Genomic DNA, 19,573 nt, shown 5'->3' with positions numbered 1-19,573 from the left:
CTTAATGACCTCACTTCTAAGAAAATGCCTAAAAAGGTATTGTGGACAGCTAGCTGTCAGAAAGCTTTTGAGGAGCTGAAACAGGCCATGTGCACTGCACCTGTCATAAAAAGCCCATGTTACTCCAAGAAATTCATTGTTCAAACTGATGCATCTGAATTAGGGGTAGGGGCAGTCTTATCACAACTCAATTCTGAGGGCCAGGATCAACCTGTTGCTTTTATCAGCAGGAGGTTGACCCCTAGAGAAAAGCGTTGGTCTGCCATAGAGAGGGAGGCCTTTGCTGTGGTCTGGGCACTGAAGAAGTTGAGGCCATACCTGTTTGGCACTCACTTCATTGTTCAGACAGACCACAAACCTCTACTTTGGCTAAAACAAATGAAAGGTGAAAACCCTAAATTGTTGAGGTGGTCCATATCTCTACAGGGAGTGGACTATACAGTGGAACATAGACCTGGGAGTACCCACTCCAATGCAGATGGACTCTCCAGATATTTCCACTTAGACAATGAAGACTCATCAGGTCATGGCTAGTCTTATTGTCCTTCGTTTGGGGGGGGAGGGGGTTGTGAAGGAAAGTACCATCTTGCCTGGCATGTTACCCCCATATTTCACTGTATATATGTTCTTTTAGTTGTATGTGTCACTGGGACCCTGCCAGCCAGGGCCCCCGTGCTCATAAGTGTGCCCTGTTTGTGTTCCCTGTGTGATGACTAACTGTCTCACTGAGGCTCTGCTAACCAGAACCTCAGTGGTTATGCTCTCTCTTTGCTTTCCAAATTGTCACTAACAGGCTAGTGACCAATTCACATTGGCTTACTGGAACACCCTTATAATTCCCTAGTATATGGTACTGAGGTACCCAGGGTATTGGGGTTCCAGGAGATCCCTATGGGCTGCAGCATTTCTTTTGCCACCCATAGGGAGCTCTGACAATTCTTACACAGGCCTGCCACTGCAGCCTGAGTGAAATAACGTCCACGTTAGTTCACAGCCATTTACCACTGCACTTAAGTAACTTCTAAGTCACCTATATGTCTAACCTTTACCTGGTAAAGGTTGGGTGCTAAGTTACTTAGGGGGTCATTCTAACCCTGGCGGTCGTCGACCGCCAGGGCTAAAATGACGGGGGCACCGCCAACAGGCTGGCGGTGCCCCGCAGGGCATTCTGACCGCGGCGGTTCGGCCGCGGTCAGAAGTGGAAAACCGGTGGTCTCCCGCCGGTTTTCCGCTGCCCCATTGAATCCGCCATGGCGGCGCAGCTCGCTGCGCCGCCATGGGGATTCTAACACCCCATACCGCCATCCTGTTCCTGGCGGTTCTCACGCCAGGAACAGGATGGCGGTATGGGGTGTCGCGGGGCCCCTGGGGGCCCCTGCAGTGCCCATGCCAACGGCATGGGCACTGCAGGGGCCCCCGTAAGAGGGCCCCAAAAAGAATTTCAGTGTCTGCTTTGCAGACACTGAAATTCGCGACGGGTGCCACTGCACCCGTCGCACCTTACCACTCCGCCGGCTCAATTCTGAGCCGGCCTCCTCGTGGGAAGGTAGTTTTACACTGGGCTGGCGGGCGGCCTTTTGGCGGTCGCCCGCCAGCCCAGTGTAAAACCCAGAATGCCCGCAGCGGTCTAATGACCGCGGTGCGGTATTCTGGCGGGGGAACTCTGGCGGGCGGCAGAGGCCGCCCGCCAGAGTTAGAATCACCCCCTTAATATGTGGGCACCCTGGCACTAGCCAAGGTGCCCCACATCGTTCAGGGCAAATTCCCCGGACTTTGTGAGTGCGGGGACACCATTACACGCGTGCACTATACATAGGCCACTACCTATGTATAGCGTCACAATGGTAACTCCGAACATGGCCATGTAACATGTCTAAGATCATGGAATTGTCACCCCAATGCCATTCTGGCATTGGTGAGACAATTCCATGATCCCCCGAGTCTCTAGCACAGACCCGGGTACTGCCAAACTGCCTTTCCCGGGGTTTCACTGCAGCTGCTGCTGCTGCCAACCCCTCAGACAGGTTTCTGCCCTCCTGGGGTCCAGCCAGGCTTGGCCCAGGAAGGCAGAACAAAGGACTTCCTCAGGGAGAGGGTGTTACACCCTCTCCCTTTGGAAAAAGGTGTCAGGGCTGGGGAGGAGTAGCCTCCCCCAGCCTCTGGAAATGCTTTGATGGGCACAGATGGTGCCCATCTCTGCATAAGCCAGTCTACACTGGTTCAGGGATCCCCCAGCCCTGCTCTGGCGCAAAACTGTACAAAGGAAAGGGGAGTGACCACTCCCCTGACCTGCACCTCCCAGGGGAGGTGCCCAGAGCTCCTCCAGTGTGCTCCAGACCTCTGCCATCTTGGAAACAGAGGTGCTGCTGGCACACTGGACTGCTCTGAGTGGCCAGTGCCAGCAGGTGACGTCAGAGACCCCTTCTGATAGGCTCTTACCTGTCTTGCTAGCCTATCCTCCTTCTTAAGAAGCCAAACCTCCTTTTCTGGCTATTTTGGGTCTCTGCTTTGTGGAATTCTTTAGATAACGAATGCAAGAGCTCATCAGAGTTCCTCTGCATCTCTCTCTTCACCTCCTGCCACGGAATCGACCGCTGACTGCTCAGGAAGCCTGCAAAACCGCAACAAAGTAGCAAAGACGACTACTGCAACCTTGTATCGCTGATCCTGCCGCCTTCTCGACTGTTTTTCTGGTGGTGCATGCTGTGGGGGTAGTCTGCCTCCTCTCTGCACTAGAAGCTCCGAAGAAATCTCCCGTGGGACGACTGAATCCTCCCCCTGCAACCGCAGGCACCAAAAGAACTGCATCACCGGTCCTCTGGGTCCCCTCTCAGCACGACGAGCGTGGTCCCTGGAACTCAGCAATCCTGTCCAAGTGACTCCCACAGTCCAGTGACTCTTCAGTCCAAGTTTGGTGGAGGTAAGTACTTGCCTCCCCACACTAGACTGCATTGCTGGGTACCGCATGATTTGCAGCTGCTTTGTGTTGCCCCATACCTATGTGCTATCATTGCAATCTATTGTGACTGTACATTGCTTGCATTACTTCCTGTTGCTATTACTGCATATTTTTGGTATTGTGTACATATATCTTGTGTATATTTCTTATCCTCATACTGAGGGTACTCACTGAGATACTTTTGGCATATTGTCATAAAAATAAAGTACCTTTATTTTTAGTATATCTGTGTATTGTGTTTTCTTATGATATTGTGTATATGACACCAATGGTATAGTAGGAGCTTTGCATGTCTCCTAGTTCAGCCTAAGCTGCTCTCCATAGCTACCTTCTATCAGCCTAAGCTGCTAGAAACACCTCTTCTACACTAATAAGGGATAACTGGTCCTGGTACAGAGTGTACGTACCCCTTGGTACCCACTACAAACCAGGCCAGCCTCCTACACTTATGTTTTAGGCTCTGACATCTCACTAACTTGGACAAGTCTAAGAAGCTACATAACCTACAAATGTTGGATCTAATGGAGAGGACCCTTAGCCAAACCTCTCCCAATTGCATAATTCGTACTGTGAGCAGGAGTACTGCTTGCAGGGTCTGGGTGCAGACAGTGGACTTTGCCCACTGCCCTCTAGCACATCAGCAAGCCATGCCCAATGAGCACCAGGACCAGAGTATCAGGCATAGTACCTGGCCTTCGGTCATTACCTGTGCCCAGTGCCAACAGGTCCTGAGATTATCACAGTGTATCAGCTGTGATCAGCTATGAACTCCATGGTGCGATGGCACCACACCTAATCGTGGAAATCATTATTTTTAAGTCTTGAATCATATTTGTATAGTTTTAGCATTGGTTTAATTTTCTATAATTATTGTGAATTATGCTTGCTCTGCGAATTACTGACTTTAATCAACGAGAAGGCTAAATAGTTGCAGCACACAGCAGTACGACCAGAGGGCATCGCCACCATCGCTGATATCGATGATGCACGTTGTCTTGACGCTGACCCAGTCTTCGTGTCCCTACGGAGTCTGAGATAGAGACCTCATTCCAAGGTAACAAGGGTTGGGGGCTCCTCTCATGGACATGGCATTGGCAGATTAGGTTTAACATACCAAACTCTCCTTTAGGTAGGAGTTAGGCCTATCATGATAGGTTATTAGGACATATTACGCACTTTATGTCTTTTTCATATGATTGCAAGATGGTGGGGGTCTTTATAATAATGACTTTTGTCTTTACAATTCTCTCTCTTGCATTGTTCATTATCCTAATAATTGCAGCCCATGTAACTGATCGTAGAATGCAGTTGTATTAAATAAAAACTATTGAAACTTTACTACATCTTTGATTATTGCCTGTGTTTGGTTGAGACATGATACATCTGTGAGAAAGGGGTAATCTCCGTTTAACCACAACACTCCCTGAGATGTCTCGAACCCGCCAGGGAAAGGCTGGAGGAAACAGGGTACATTATCCGGAGGGCAGCGCTGCCCTGTTGGATAACGTAATCCGCCTGTAACAGAGTCCAAGTGACCCTGTTCCATGACGGTGCCCCGAGACCAGCAACCCGATACACCGGGGGCACCGTCGACAGTCGGAGAGTCGGAACGCCCAGCTCTAACCCAGACATCCGGGTTAAAATGAAGGAGGAAGGCGGACAGAGCAGGAAGCCGCTTCCCTGTGGAGACCAGGACTGCCAAGGAGAGGAGGACCCACGGACCAAAGAAGGAGGCGCGAACGAAGACGCACAGGACAGGCTGCTGACTGAAACACCGGAAACGCGTACCAGAGAGGACGGAGAGTCGGAGACGCTTCCAAGGGAGGTCACTCCGCTGACAGACAGAACATCTGGCTACAATTCCCGCCACGTCCCTGGAGGAACGTGGCTTTCGCAGGTACATGCCTGCTTGACGAACCCTGCGGGATACTACTGGTAGAAGGGAGGAGGCACGGGTGGTGGCAGACAAACAGCAGGTGACCAGACAGGGAGAAAGTGCATACTGACATCTCCTTTGTTTTCGTTTTGTTTTTGAAAGATATTTTTCTTTTATTACTAACCAACACTAATTTTGTCACTGGCTGAAACGTGTCCTGTGAAGACAAAAGGATTCTTAAAAGAACACAGAGAACAAATATATATATTTTTTTGTGTGACATAGGAGCACAACGTCACGGAGGTTAAAATACTGTAAGCACTCACTGAGTTTTCTGTTTCCCCTCCACACCCCACACACGCCCTTCCTAACCCTATGATAAGAAGAGGAAAATAAGATTACTTACCGTATCCATTGGTTTCTTTCTTTTCCTTCCGTCCTGATCCAACGACGGGGATGTATCCTACGGAGAACCACCTCTAAGTGAGACAAAAGGAAAAAAGGTGTATTAGACCAGAGAATAAAGAACAGAAGAGATAAACATAGAGACAGCTAGAGAAACAGGAAGGAAAAAAACTCCATAAGAAAACAGAAGTAATCTCTGAGAGCCATAAAGACAGAAAAAGCTAACCTTGTTAGTAAAATACAATTGCTGAATCATACAGTGGCTCCGTTCAGATTATTAACGTCTCCATATTGACTCGGTATCCCACGTCCTCTACAGTGGTGTCAGAAGTGGGACTTTGGGAGACGTCATCTATAGAGACATTCAACTAGTATCCGGAAAGAATGGAAACCAAGCCCACAATAGAAGATATGATCCAAAGATTGGCTGAAGGACAGCAACACCTACAGGTCATATGGAAAGAACAGCAAAGAGAAGCGCGAACTGATAGAAAGACCCTTCAAAACGCTTTGAAAAGTCAGGCGACAATAATAGCCAACAACCAGCTTGTACACGAGACCGCCCTTCAGAAACTAACGGATACAATCGCTGCAGCCCAGGTTCACCCTAACATGCCTAGTTCCGTCCTGCAGAAATACCAAGAAGGAGAGAACCCAGACGCGTTCTTCACCAATTTTGAGAGGGTAGCCACTTCTGCCACGTGGCCCGAAGACAGATGGGGTCAATACGTGGCCCCCTCCTAACAGGAACTTTGCAAGCAGCGTACCAGGCTGTAAACCCAGGAGGCACCACACCTTATCCAGACATAAAAAAAAGTATACTAGAACAGGTTGGGTTTGATACAGAGTATTATAGACTCAAATTCCGGAAAACCAGGTGATGTCCTACGGAAAATCCCCAAGCCCTTTATTTCAGAATAAAAGATCTTGGACTGAAATGGCTAGGACCGATAGGCACAGACCGAGATGAAGTTATTCGGGTCATCCTACTTGAATAATTCCTGGAGGCCTTGCCAACAACAACACAAAACTGGATAAAACAACATCCCAGCGTGGATACCACCATGGCGGACTTAGCTTGTGCCTATCACCGAGCCCCTGATTTTAAAGTAGGTGTGTCAAAGGGCCCCCGTACGGGAATCGACTCTCTGGACCCTACTATTGTCCCAAACCCCTTAAAGGTCCTGAAGACATACTCATCCAGAGGCCTACCGAGAAAAGTCCTTACTACAACCTCAGTGCTACAATTGTGGTGAGTGGGGGCATAGTGCCCGCAATTGTCACCACAAAGAAGAAAAACCAGAACCTATGGAGATAGGCGTCACAGGTGGAAGGGTGTTCTACACGGGGAAAGAAAACCCCAAATATATGAAAGATTCGAGAGTTAATGACCAAATCACTAACGTCTTAATTGACTCTCGGTGTAGTCAATCCGTAATCAGAGCAAGTCCGGTGGAACCAATAAACCAAACTTCCAGTGATACAGTATCTATTTGTTGTATCCACAGAGACATGAAGTGATATCCTTTAATCTCTGTCTCCGTTGAATGGAAAGGACTAACAGACACAATTAGGATGGGGTTTATTGGGCATTTAGTTGAGGACGTAATTATAGGGACCGATTACGCCCATTTTTCTGACCTACTGGACAGTGTACAAACAAAAGATAAGACAGATTTATGGTGGGAGGACGCTCCCTTTTCTCAAATGCCCATCAGCCCAGGCAAAGAACGGTATAAGCCCAGTAAAAAGGAGAAATGAGAAGGGAAAAGACTATACCAGACAAAAAATGAACTCACCAGGAAAGAAGGGCCTAGAGAGGTAGCACTGGCTTCCCTCCCTCCTTTTCGCAGCAGTCAAAGAGAAGATTCTACCCTACAGCATGCATGGAAGTCTGCTGTAACAGAGAAAACAGGACAGGTGGGTCCTTATTTCCTTGTTCAGAAAGGACTATTATATAGAATAACAAAACATAATAACCACAAAAGAAGGCAGTTGGTAGTTCCCCAACCCTACGGCACCCAAACATTACATCTGGCCCATAGTCACATGGGGGGTGGACATTTTTAGAGAGAGAAGACAGAGTAATATCTTTTACGCCATTTTTATTGGCCTGGGGTCTTCTCTGAAATACGTCAGTTCTGTCAGCACTGCCCACAGTGTCAGTTGGTTAATCCACGCCCCCAAAAGAAAGCACCATTATTTCCTTTACCCATTATTGATATCCCATTCTCTAGAGTAGGTATGGACTTGGTGGGTCCTCTCATTCCATCATCAAGAGATTATGGGCCTCATTATGACCGCCAGGGCCAACGGGGGCGGGAGCACCGCCGACAGGCCGGCGGTGCTCCCTTGGGCATTCTGACCGCGGCGCTTTGGCCGCGGTCAGAACGGGAAAACCGGCGGTCTCCCGCCGGTTTTCCACTGCCCCTAAGAATCCTCCAAGGCGGCGCAGCTCGCTGCGCCGCCGAGGGGATTCTGACTATCCTTACCGCCATCCTGTTCCTGGCGGCTCGCCCGCCAGGAACAGGATGGCGGTAAGGATTGTCGTGGGGCCCCTGGGGGCCCCTGCAGTGCCCATGCCAATGGCATGGGCACTGCAGGGGCCCCCGTAAGAGGGCCCCGCTAGTATTTCACTGTCTGCGTAGCAGACAGTGAAATACGCGACGGGTGCAGTAGCACCCGTCGCACCTTCCCACTCCGCTGGCTCGATTACGAGCCGGCATCCTCGTGGGAAGGGAGTTTTTCCCTGGGCTGGCGGGCGGTCTTTTGGAGACCGCCCGCCAGCCCAGGGAAAAACTCATAATACCCTCCGCGGTCTTCTGACCGCGGAGCGGTATTATGGCGGGCGGCCTCCGCCGCCCGCCAGGGTCATAATGAGGCCCTATATGTATATCCTCGTTTTAGTCAATTATGCAACGAGGTACCCAGAAGCTATCCCACTGACTAGCATGACCACAAAAAGCGTGGCTCATGCTATGATAGGGTTCTGCTCCAGGGTGGGATTTCCCAAGGAGATAATAACAGATCGGGGCACCCCGTTCATGTCTCGAATGATGAAACAAATATGTCAGATTCTAGGAATGACCCAGATACGCACCTCCGTCTCTCACCCCCAGACGGATGGTCTCATAGAAAGGTACAATCAAACGTTAAAGACGCTGTTAAAGAAAACCATCTTGCAGTCCGGGAAAGACTGAGACAAGAATTACACCTAGTTCTCTATGCCATAAGAACGCATGTGCAGTCCTCTACTGGTCATAGTCCCTTCAAACTGGTGTTTGGCCGCCAGCCCAGAACCGTCTTAGACATGGCTGCAGAAATGTGGGAAGAGGAAGAGAGTGAGTACAGAGACCTTCTAGAATATACCCAACAATTAAAAGTGCAGACTGTATGGGAGGACGTCCGAATCAATCTCGACAGGGCAGAAGTGAAACAAAAGCCCTATTATGACAGAAATACTACTCTTACACAGTTTCAAGACGGAGACAAAGGCCTCATTCTGCTGCCCAGCTCCGACAATAAACTATTGGTCAAATGGCAGGGTCCTTACAAAGTTCTTAACGCCATAAATCCAGTAACCTATAAAATTGAGTTATCTGAAAATCCCAAGAAAACAACAGATTTATCATATAAATCTCTTTAAAAAATGGGAAGAGCCTGAGGAGCCCCAAGACCCTCTGAGACCAGGGTTCCTTATCAATACCGTAAAAGAACTCGAAATCGACCTTTACCCAACAGCCACCAACCCCCTAACAGATATGCCCTCTATCAACACCTCCCTTTTGCCTGAACAACAGAAGCAGCTAGGTGAAGTAATAGAGAAACATAAACTCTTGTTTTCTGCAACCCCGGTGAAAACACTTTTGATTCAACACCATATCAAGACACAACCAGGGAAAGTCGTTAATCTCCACCCATATTCAATACCAGAAGCACAGAAAATATTGGTAGAACAAGAAGTTAAAAAAATGTTGCAGATGGGCATCATAGAACCATCAGTAAGTCTGTGGTGTTCCCTGATTGTCTTGGTACCCAAACCGAATGGATCCATTCGGTTTTGGATCGACTTTAGACAACTAAATAACATATTGCAGTTTGATACTTACCCTATTCCATGAGTTGATGAATTACTTGAAAGATTAGGCAAAGCCCAATACATGTCTACGCTAGACCTTAATAAGGGTTACTGGCAAATTCCCCTGTGTCCCTCGGATAAGAAAAAGACAGCTTTTTCTACTCCATCTGGACGGTACCACTTTACAGTACTTCCTTTTGGACTACACGGGACTCCTGTGACCTTTCAAAGACTGATGGATAATTTGTTACGCCATCACTCTACATACGCTGCTGCATATCTTGATGATGTAGTGATTTATAGTGAGTCTGGGAATGAGCATATGATCCATTTAGACGAAATATTCCAAATGCTACAGAATGCAGGTAAGATTACTTACTGTATCCTTTGGTTTCTTTATTTTCCTTCCGTCCTGATCCGACGATGGAGATGTATCCTCCGGAGAACCACCTCTAAGAGAGACAAAAGGAAAATAGGTGTATTAGACAAGAGAATAAAGAACAGAAGAGAGAAACCTAGAGACACCTAGAGAAACAGGAAGAAAAAAACTTTATAAGAAAACTGAAGTAATCTCTGAGAGCCATAAAGACAGAAAAAGCTAACCTTGTTAATAAAAGACAATTGCTGAATCATACAGTGGCTCCGTTCAGATTATTAACGTCTCCAACTTGATCTGGTATCCCACGTCCTCTACACCGCCATCGTCAGGCTTCCTGTCGGCGGTAGCCTGGCGGTGGCGGAGGGCCACCACAGGCAGCCCTCCCTGTGTTTATTATACGGCGGTCTGAACCGCCGGGTTCGTAATGAGCCCCTTAATGCTATTAGCTGTTGGAGTGTATCCTTTCACCTCCACTCGAGGGCTTGCATTGAACTGCATGAGAAACTACTTTGCCACTATAGATCTCTTGCTCAACCACTAATGGGTTCCTCCTTCCCACGAGGCACCCTCTAACGTGCGAACAATGAATGCATTTGTTGGAGCAGGTATATTTTCTTTGCCAATTCTTATTTGCGTGCAGTTCTTCATTTCCGCTTCATGCTATGGAAAATCTGAGGGCAGGACTTCTGGCAGTCGAGAAATAAGATGGCATAGCTGAGCAATAGCCACTGTTTTACATTCAGTGACAGTGGGTAAATTATACATCTCTGCAGCCTGATGACTAATGTTGGTGTAGCGTGTCCACCTCCAGCCAGATCATTATGGACTCTGTTTCTAGTCCAGGACTTTTGTGTGGTAGCCTAATGCATTGTGGGTGTTGTAGTCTTGTTTTGCTTACCTTGAACTAGCACACATGAAATCATCGATTTGTGGGTGAAATGGTCGGAATCGGAGACAATGTCCATGGTGACCTGGAGTTAGGTGGTCACTCTATGTTGGGTGAGACAGACACAAGGTGCCAGGGATGGAGAAGATGAAACTACACCGACATCAAACAAATTTGGATAACTTCGTACTTCTTTTGTAAAAGATTACATTTCCAAAATTTGCCTGAGTCAGAAGATATAAACACAAGTTTGCACACCCTTCAGCAGAACTTAGGCACTATCTCACATGGTCATTCCTGTGAAGAATGGAACTGAAGTACTTCTTTCTCTACTCCAGTCTACATGGGTGCTGTTAGATGGATTGGCCTTTATTGTAAGGGTGTACCTTGCCTGGACTGCCAGTATTACACAACCTCCCACACCTCTTTGCTCCATCCCCCTTACTGAAGCATCCGCATTTTATAGCGCGGGCTGAGTCACTGTTCTTCATTCTGTGCCCAGATCCTGCCCTTCTTTATGATAGGTGTTACATACCACTAATCTTTATGGAAGGCCAGGTGTGAGATAACACATAACCCGGCTCAACGCTGCCGGAAGCCCCGTGCAATAGTGCTTGTCCCACTGTGCCACACATTATGAGGTTTCCAGCTCTTACTTAGGGGTTGTAGGCAGGGGGGGTGCCAAAGGTCCCCTCCACTGAACAGAACACCCAAGGGAAAGGTTTGATTAGCTACAGCAACATTCCTAAAGTTACCAAAGTGACTCAGCTTCTAAGGTTGAGCGCAAGGCTCTTTGGTCAAGAGGAAACACAAATATAAAGTAAGCACAAGCCAATGGCAATTATTGATAAATGATGCAATCTGAAGGCCAAAGTAGTGTATTGAAAATATCTCCTTATAAAAGGCAAGTTTCTGTTCAAGGGAGGAGAAGGAGCATCTCGTTCAATAGGGTCATGCTGATTGGAGATGAGACTTTGGGGGAACCACAGCACTTGTAGAACTGGGAAATGTAAAGGGTGGTGTTCTCAAATTTCATCTGGCTGAAGAGACTGGGCCTGATTCAGAACTTAGTGGAAATAGAAAATCTTCCAACATCTGAAGGAAATTATAAATCTGGAAGAGAATCCACAACTGAATCAGTGTAGTGGGGCAGATTTATCTGATGGGTACCCTGAGCATTCATCACTGTTCTTCAGAAATCAAAGGATGTTCAGTTTACCAACCAATGCCAAATGCCCCCAAAGCCTCAGGGTCCTCAAGTTGTTGTTTCTATGGACAAGCTACATTGGAAAAAAGAAAGTTGAAGAAAATCTTAGAAATCGGATCATTCCCACTTAGCAATGACCTGCCCTAATGGTCAATGGGCCCTGCCTCTGAAGCTGCCCGGACAGGGACTGCTGAGTCTTACTGACGCCTAGAGTGGTTATGCCAGGATCTCTGAGATGAGGGGCGGTCTTCAGCAAGCCTTGATTGGATGGAACCCAAAATAAATTAACTGGATCGATCCTTGGTACCATGTACCGAAGGCAAGAGGATTCCTAGACATAGCCCTCCATAGGGGGGACAAAAAATGTGTCAGTTTCTTTTTTGATGGAACATGAGGTTTCTGAAGGATAAAAGTAATGTGCTTGCTAATGAGCATGATGACGTCAGGTGGCAGGAATATAAAGCACGGATCGTTCTACCAACTGCGTAGGACGGCTGTGTCTCGATCTATGTCATCTTTGATTTTAACCACAGTCGGGGATGGTATTAAAATCTAGGTTCTACACCACCCGCACTGCATGTACCTCTTACTGCTGGGCTTGAGCCCGCAGCAGTCCCTGGGCAACTCCCACCTGAATAATTGTGAGGTTCTGCAACTGTGGGGAAGGCCAGATCCTCATGTTGGGGCTAAGCTACCTAAAAGTTAAAGAATTTCATTTATTAACGTGGCTCAGAAATTAACGTAAGCACAAATCAGAAGTTGTCTTAAAGAGTACACCTGTCATTGTTCAAGAAATGGATGAAAGCCTGGTCACAATGCAGTTTCTTGATCCGAATGACTGACATATTGTAGTCATTTAAAGTAATTTTTATCTCCTAAATCTAAAATGTTTTTATATGCGGCATGATTCTTGGAGTCGTCAATTTCCTTCATAACAATTGCAAGATGTTCAGCTGCCAGGAGCCTTCAGGCCCACCCAAAACAATATGGATCACCTTACGCCAAAGATTAAATCACATTTCAAAGCATGGACAGGAAGACAGTGCTTCCCTTAAATGCCCCATAACCTGGAAGCAGTTCACAGTACATCACTGTTCAAACACTCAGACAAGCTCAAACCTACCAGACTCAAGAACCAATGCACCTAAATAATAGTGTATGCACTGTCCAAGGTAAATAGGCAGGGCGGGGCTTGGCCGCAGAGGAAGATAGCTGCCTCAGGCTGAAGCTGCAATGCCCCACTTTGAGAAGTAGCCATATTCATTCAAGACAGAGTGGTTCTCCTGTACTGAAAGTATAGGAAAGTCACGAATTCTAACATGGGACCACTGAGATGAATCCTAGACCAGAAGAGAAGTGGCACTTTGACAGAGCCCGATCTAAGACCCACCGTGACTGAACGCCACCATGCCTCCATGAAGGAAGAATGGCAGCTGCCAGCACCCCGAAGGGAGATAGCAGTATAGACATTCTCTAAACAGACCGCTGCTGGAGTGTGGTGCCACCTAGGTGAAGTCGAGTACAAACCCTAAAAGCACAAAGAGGAAACGGATGTCTGTGCAATGGGAGGTGCGGTCTCAGCACTGTGATTGAGCAAGGAGGGGAGTGGCTGGAAACAGTATTGTGTATTATCAGACCCTTGTCCCACAACCTTTGGAGACAATCTCCCTACACATATGACATCCAGCGTTCTTGGCCTTATCGCCTGATAGAGGCCCATTGCACTATCCATTGCAATTGCAAATAGGCAACTAATGATGCAATAAGAGAGGTGTGTATAGTTGTGGGAAGCAGGTTTATGTGCTTAGATGTATGAAGGGGCCTCAATAAAAGAGTTTGTGATGAATACTAGGTATCACTACACACAGGGAAAAAAGAGGCTTATGAACTACAGGGAAGGCAAAGCTAGTCCAAAAGGAAAACTGCCATGTAAACAGCCTGGTATAGGTACAGGACCAGATGTGGTAGACGTTGATTTCCTGAACATACTCTTGATTGCAACCAACCATGTTGGCAAATATGTACAATACTCAATGCTGACCAAACCACAGACTGCACAGGGTGCAAGACTGGCTCCCAGAGCTAACTGAAGATCCTCACACAGACAACAGGGCACAGAAACCTAATAAGAAATGAGATGAAGGCAGATAATTACACATTCGCCAAAATGGCAGATCAAAAATTACCTCTGGGAAATTATTGAGGCATCTCCTTTTCACAAAGGTAGTGGGCAGCAACAAAGCATCACGGCTAAATCATAGCAGCAGGACATAACCTCACAATTATTAGTAAAATCAATTTTATCAATGGTGATGGGATTGAGTTCTTTAAATACACAGACTTGACCACTGAAATGACATCTACAAGGGTGAAAATGGTGGCTTCCAATATCAGAATAGAGGAATCAAACACCAAATGCAGTGTAGGATCATCTGGACAAGGTAGAATGATCAGGCCGGGACACTGGGCATCTGAAACACAAAGTGGTGGAATCGGAGGACACAGCTTGATGGAATAATGTACGTATCTATGGAATTCTGGAAAAGATGGAAGGTCGCAACTTGAAATCCTTCTTGTTCATATGTTACCCAGCTTACTGAACTTGAGTTTTAACCCCACATTACATCTACAAAGGGCCCACAGAATCAAACAATGTGCTTTGAATACTGGAGACCTGTGCCGTTCCAGACTGGTAATAGCATGCGTCTTGAGGCATAAGTAAGGCAGATTATTCTGGGGGTACGATTGGCTGATTACTTCATGCTTAAAGGGCATCAAAACCAGATTTTAGCAGGCGTCCCACTACAAATCAATGTCAGAAGAAAGCTTTCTTGACTCTACGACCCAGGCTGAAAAAATTGAACATTAACCATGGTTTGTTAGTGCTGCTTCTATATGGATAAGGATAGATGGGAATTCAAGAGACTTCACAGAGCTAGAAGAATTGGACTGGTTTCTGGATAGCCCCGACTCAGTCCCTATGGACACACACAAGAACTTGACCCATATAGGGGGGTGGCGCCAAACAAGTCACACCTAGAGAACCCTGCTATGACAGGGCTCAATGTAGAACCTTCAAGACACCCCAAGAGAGAGACAAAGTGACCAAAACCGTAATGGAGCTGACTTATGAGACAGACTGATACAAATCAAGGTCTTCGTTAAAAAAAACATCGCCTATAGACAGATGAGTAGAGAATGGACTAGTGTAGTGCAATTTCTTTATCACTGGTGTAATGTGCCATTTTTCCTTTATTCTGCTACAAGTAAATGGAGGTATTACTCTCTCAGTTATGACAAGTGACAAGCCATCTAGTACATACATGTGCTTCAAAATAGACAAATCTTGTGTTACCCTCCCACTAACCGTACCGACGAGCAGGGCCACAGACCTGTATGGGGACAAATGCTTCACCCTCCTTCTGTTTCTGACAGAGTGATGTACATTGCCTGGAACATGCCCCCCTTGCCTTCTGACCATCTCCCAGATGCAAAGTCACCTGTATTGTCATCTTATGAGCAATCCAAACGCCTCATGTTGAGTTCATCACCATGATCTTCTGCACATGAGACATACAAGAGTTGAGGCTGCTGTACTACAGCAAGCCAATAGATATTTTCTAGTAGGTAAAGCTGGCATATTTCCCTAGGTGCCTTATCTGTATGTGGGTGAATAGCTGTCCAATTGCAAATTAGTTTGCATGATTTATAGTGACTGACATATTTTAAGGAACTTGGGGTCAGATGTTTGAAAGTTCCATTTTGAATTTCCTAAATAGCGAATCCTAAGAAATCACTATTTAGGAAATTCAATTTGGAATGTAAGAAATTTCTGATTTCCTTATAACAACCCCCACAGAGTTGCAATGGCTATTAGGAAATAGACATTTAGGAAATTAAGGCCCCTAGGTAGGAAAGGTTTAGCATTTCCAAATTTGCGATTTTCTAATAGGAAATTGCAAATTTAGAAACATAAAACCAAGGTTCCCTATGGACTTAAGGCCTCCTTTAAATCTCCCCTCAAAATGTGGTGTATGTGTGAAGCACTCAAATGCCCTAGGAGCGAGTGCACGTTCAATGGCACTGCCAAAACTGCAGTTTTGGGTGCCTTTTTAAATTTTGCACATAGATACCATTGACTTGAAGTCGATGGTAATAGCATTTCTTAAATGCCCATTACGCATTTGGGAAATGCTTGGCACATGTGCTTAGGAAATCGACATTAGGAATCCCCTATTTGCGATTTCCTATTTTGGTAATCACAAATTGCGATTTCTACAGGGTAGAAATCTCAGTTTGCGACTGCGTTTCTGCTGTGGTACATATAGACAGCCCATTCAGCCTTTCCTAATGGCCCGAAATAGCGAATCGGTCCGTTAAAAAATGCAAAATGGCTTGATACATCTGACCCTACGTACTCACTTGTGAGTCAATAATATTTCTACACATTTCCAAACTGTTTAGTGATGCTACAAACACAAATCCCTTTCATTGTATAGGACAAAGTTCCACAGCTCCAGCAAATTTAGAGACACACTAGCCTGCGGCTACCCGAGACCTAAAGTATATCCTTAACTGAGACCCGACCCAATACTCATAACCTCTCCGACCACTGATACGAATACACCCGTCATACTCATCACAGGGATAGCTCTCCATGTCAATGGCTTTCCACTCTTCATCAAGGGACACAAGAGTTTATCTTATCTCGGTTCCAAACATGGTGACAATGTACTATTCCAAGAAACCCACTTATCATAATCAGAATCTGAAAAGGTGAAGAAAGATTCACTGGGTTGGTAAAGTATTTTACAGCAGTCGATTGCCTTCATCACATGATTACCCATCGAACACACTGAAATTCTGGTGTGGCAACCTTAGTATGGAAATCCCTACCTTGTACATGGTTGCAAGTATGATCAGACATTACAGGCAGATACATATTTGTCAAGCCCCAAATATATGCTTGTAATTAGTCTAAGCTCAGCTTACTCTTCAAATTTCTGCACAACTGCCTTTTTTCTCCGTTTGGTTGAGTAATTATTGTGGGCTTATCACAAAAAATAATTGGAGGTGACTGGACCCTAGCTCAGGACATGACCACTACACACGACGAATAACACTGACAGGGCGATGCTAAGAGATATCATGGAGGACAATGGCTTGTAGGATATGGGGTGTAATCCTGTGTGTACGGCATCCAAGCCAGTTTATTTTAAACACATTTTTATTGCAGCTGGTACAAATAACAAGGCATTCCAGAATCAAGGCATTATAAGGCAATAGAGTTGACACAAGGTATCCACGACCACATCTGGTTCCGTAGGCCCAAGAATGGGATGATGGCATTGGATGTCCAATTGCATATTATCATTGTGAAACTATGACCCCCCAAAAAACCTATGAAAACATATATATGTACGATCAGCAGCAAGCAGTCAGCACAGTATCTTAACAAGGGCGGGGTCCCACATCCCCACTCCCCTCGGGGGGGGTTAGGGGGACTGCAGGAGGGGAGGGAGGAGACAACCCTAAAGAAAGGCACATTGAGTTGGCTCTGGGGGCTGTCAGGAAGGGGCATGGCGTGGAGTCCTGACCCCCCTCCTGAATGTTATCCTCATCGCCTCATGATCCCTAGCCAAGTACGGCACCCGATCCTGGTCAGTTTATTACCTAACATCGAAATCAATGAGGCCCTTAGAGACTGAATGCAAGCCACTGGAAAGCTCTCTATCAGATCGCAGCCCAACACGCTTACAGATAAATTGGGGGAAAGTCAGACCAAACAGGAAGCCACAGAGACTAAGGCCCTCATTACAACCCTGGCGGTAAATGCCGCCTAACGCCGTGCTGACGGCCGCCAACATACCCTGACCGAAGCGGTATTCCGCTACGGGTATTATGTCCAACACTGAGAAATCCACAGCAATGCAGACACCCACACAAGTCCGCCAGACCAAAGGTCAGTGTTAAATTGGCGGTACCAAAACCCACACGGTTGCGCCGACAGGAATACGCCCACAGTATCAGGACCCACGAAATCACCGCAGCGGTCTTTCAACCGCGGTAAACCCTTGGCAGTACACACAAATACACACACACAAAACTACACCACATTGGACAATTCAAACTACACACACCTGACACACATACACACACCACACCCACACACCCAATCCAATATAAAATACACACCCACATTACCCACAACCCTTTCAACGAAAAAAAAGATTGCTAACAGAGAGAGAGACAAGGCAGGAGCACCCACTCAATCTGAGCACCATCACCCATACACCATCCTCGCACCTCACAGCACACACCACAACACATCACCCCACATATCACCCCATACATTCTCACACATACCAATCACACCACATCCATGGCACCCCAAAGACACCCCAGGTTTTCAGAGGAGGAACTAAGGGTCATGGTGGAGGAAATCATCTAGGTAGAGCCACAGCTATTCGGATCACAGGTGCAGGAGACGTCCATTGCTAGGAAGATGGAGCTATGGCGGAGAGTCGTGGACAGGGTCAACACCGTGGGACAGCACCCCAGAACAAGGGATGACATCAGGAAGAGGTGGAACGACCTACGGGGGAAGGTGCGTTCCGTGGTATCCAGACTCCAGATAGCTGTACAGAGGACTGGCGGTGGACCCCAACCGCCTCCCCCACAACTAACAACATGGGAGGAGCAAGTGTGGCGATCATGCATCCTGAGGGCCTCGCAGGAGTAGCAGGAGGACTGGGCTCTGGTAAGTCAAATCTTTACTACTCTATCCCCCACTCTACCTGCATGCCATCACAAACGCCTACCCCTACGCTCACCCCCATCACTCCACCACTTCACAAATACCCCACCATCACAACCCACCCATCCCAATACCAAGCCCTGCATGCAACACCAATGCATGGACACCCATCACACCCGCATGGACACCCATCACCACAGCATGCACACTAGTGACAATCACTTAGCCAAACCAAGCACAACTCACACAAGCCAAAGATGCCTTGCTAATAACAACTATGGAGGGAAACATATCCATGCACAAGATGGCACACGCAGATACAATAACACTGAATTTTCATCCCCACACGACTCCTACTCAACATCACGGAGAGGAGGTGCCACCAACATCCAGTCCCCCCACAGAGGAGGACAACAGTGATGACAGCAGCTCTGCCCGCCTGGATCAGAATGACCAACCTGGCCCATCAGGGACCTCTGGACAGTCGGTTACCCTGCCACAGTCCCAACCCACCACAGAGGCTTCCCCTAAGGAAACACAAGCACAGCACCCACCCAGCGGGCCCATGCCACTGTCCCCAGGACACGTAATCAGCAGTGTGTCCACCACTACAGGGACCCCAGGCAACCCCACCAACACAGAAGGATCAGGGACCTGGGGTCAGTGGCAGTGGGCACACAATTCAGGGGACAGAGGCACACGACAACAGGGAAACTGGGAGGACTGCTGTGCGACAGGGGAGGACAGGCCCAGGGAACCTCTCTCCAGGAGGCACTCTCCAACATGCTGGGAGCATACCACCATTCCCAGGAGACCATGGGCCAGATACTGGCCAAGTTGCAGGAGACCCAGCGGCTGCAGGAGGGACAGTACCTGGGAATCAGGGAGGACCTCAAAAACATCTACACCATCCTGGTCACCATTGCAAGAGTGCTGGAAGACATGGGCAGGACCATGAGGGAGGCAGTGGCACAACAACGGGCCCCTGACACTAGCCACGCTGAAGAACAGCCCTCCATCTCCGCC

The 19,573-nt window shown here is 47.3% G+C and overlaps 1 protein-coding gene across 1 annotated transcript in view; it reads right to left on the bottom strand.

The window, feature by feature from the left end:
* The window catches only part of LOC138266880 (phospholipid scramblase 3-like), a 205,713-nt gene that overhangs the window by 56,525 nt on the left and 129,615 nt on the right, over positions 1-19,573 (bottom strand). The window contains exons 4-5 of the mRNA XM_069215600.1: positions 9,698-9,770; positions 5,242-5,314 (exon numbers count right to left, since the gene is read on the bottom strand). The gene's annotated coding sequence lies outside the window, so the exon portion shown is untranslated. The remainder of the gene's footprint in view (positions 1-5,241; positions 5,315-9,697; positions 9,771-19,573) is intronic.

This window comes from Pleurodeles waltl, chromosome 12, assembly GCF_031143425.1.
Source record: "Pleurodeles waltl isolate 20211129_DDA chromosome 12, aPleWal1.hap1.20221129, whole genome shotgun sequence".
In the NCBI taxonomy this organism is placed as follows: Eukaryota; Metazoa; Chordata; class Amphibia; order Caudata; family Salamandridae; genus Pleurodeles; species Pleurodeles waltl.
Note: the sequence above shows the minus strand (reverse complement) of the source record. Positions and strands in the feature narration are given on the sequence as shown.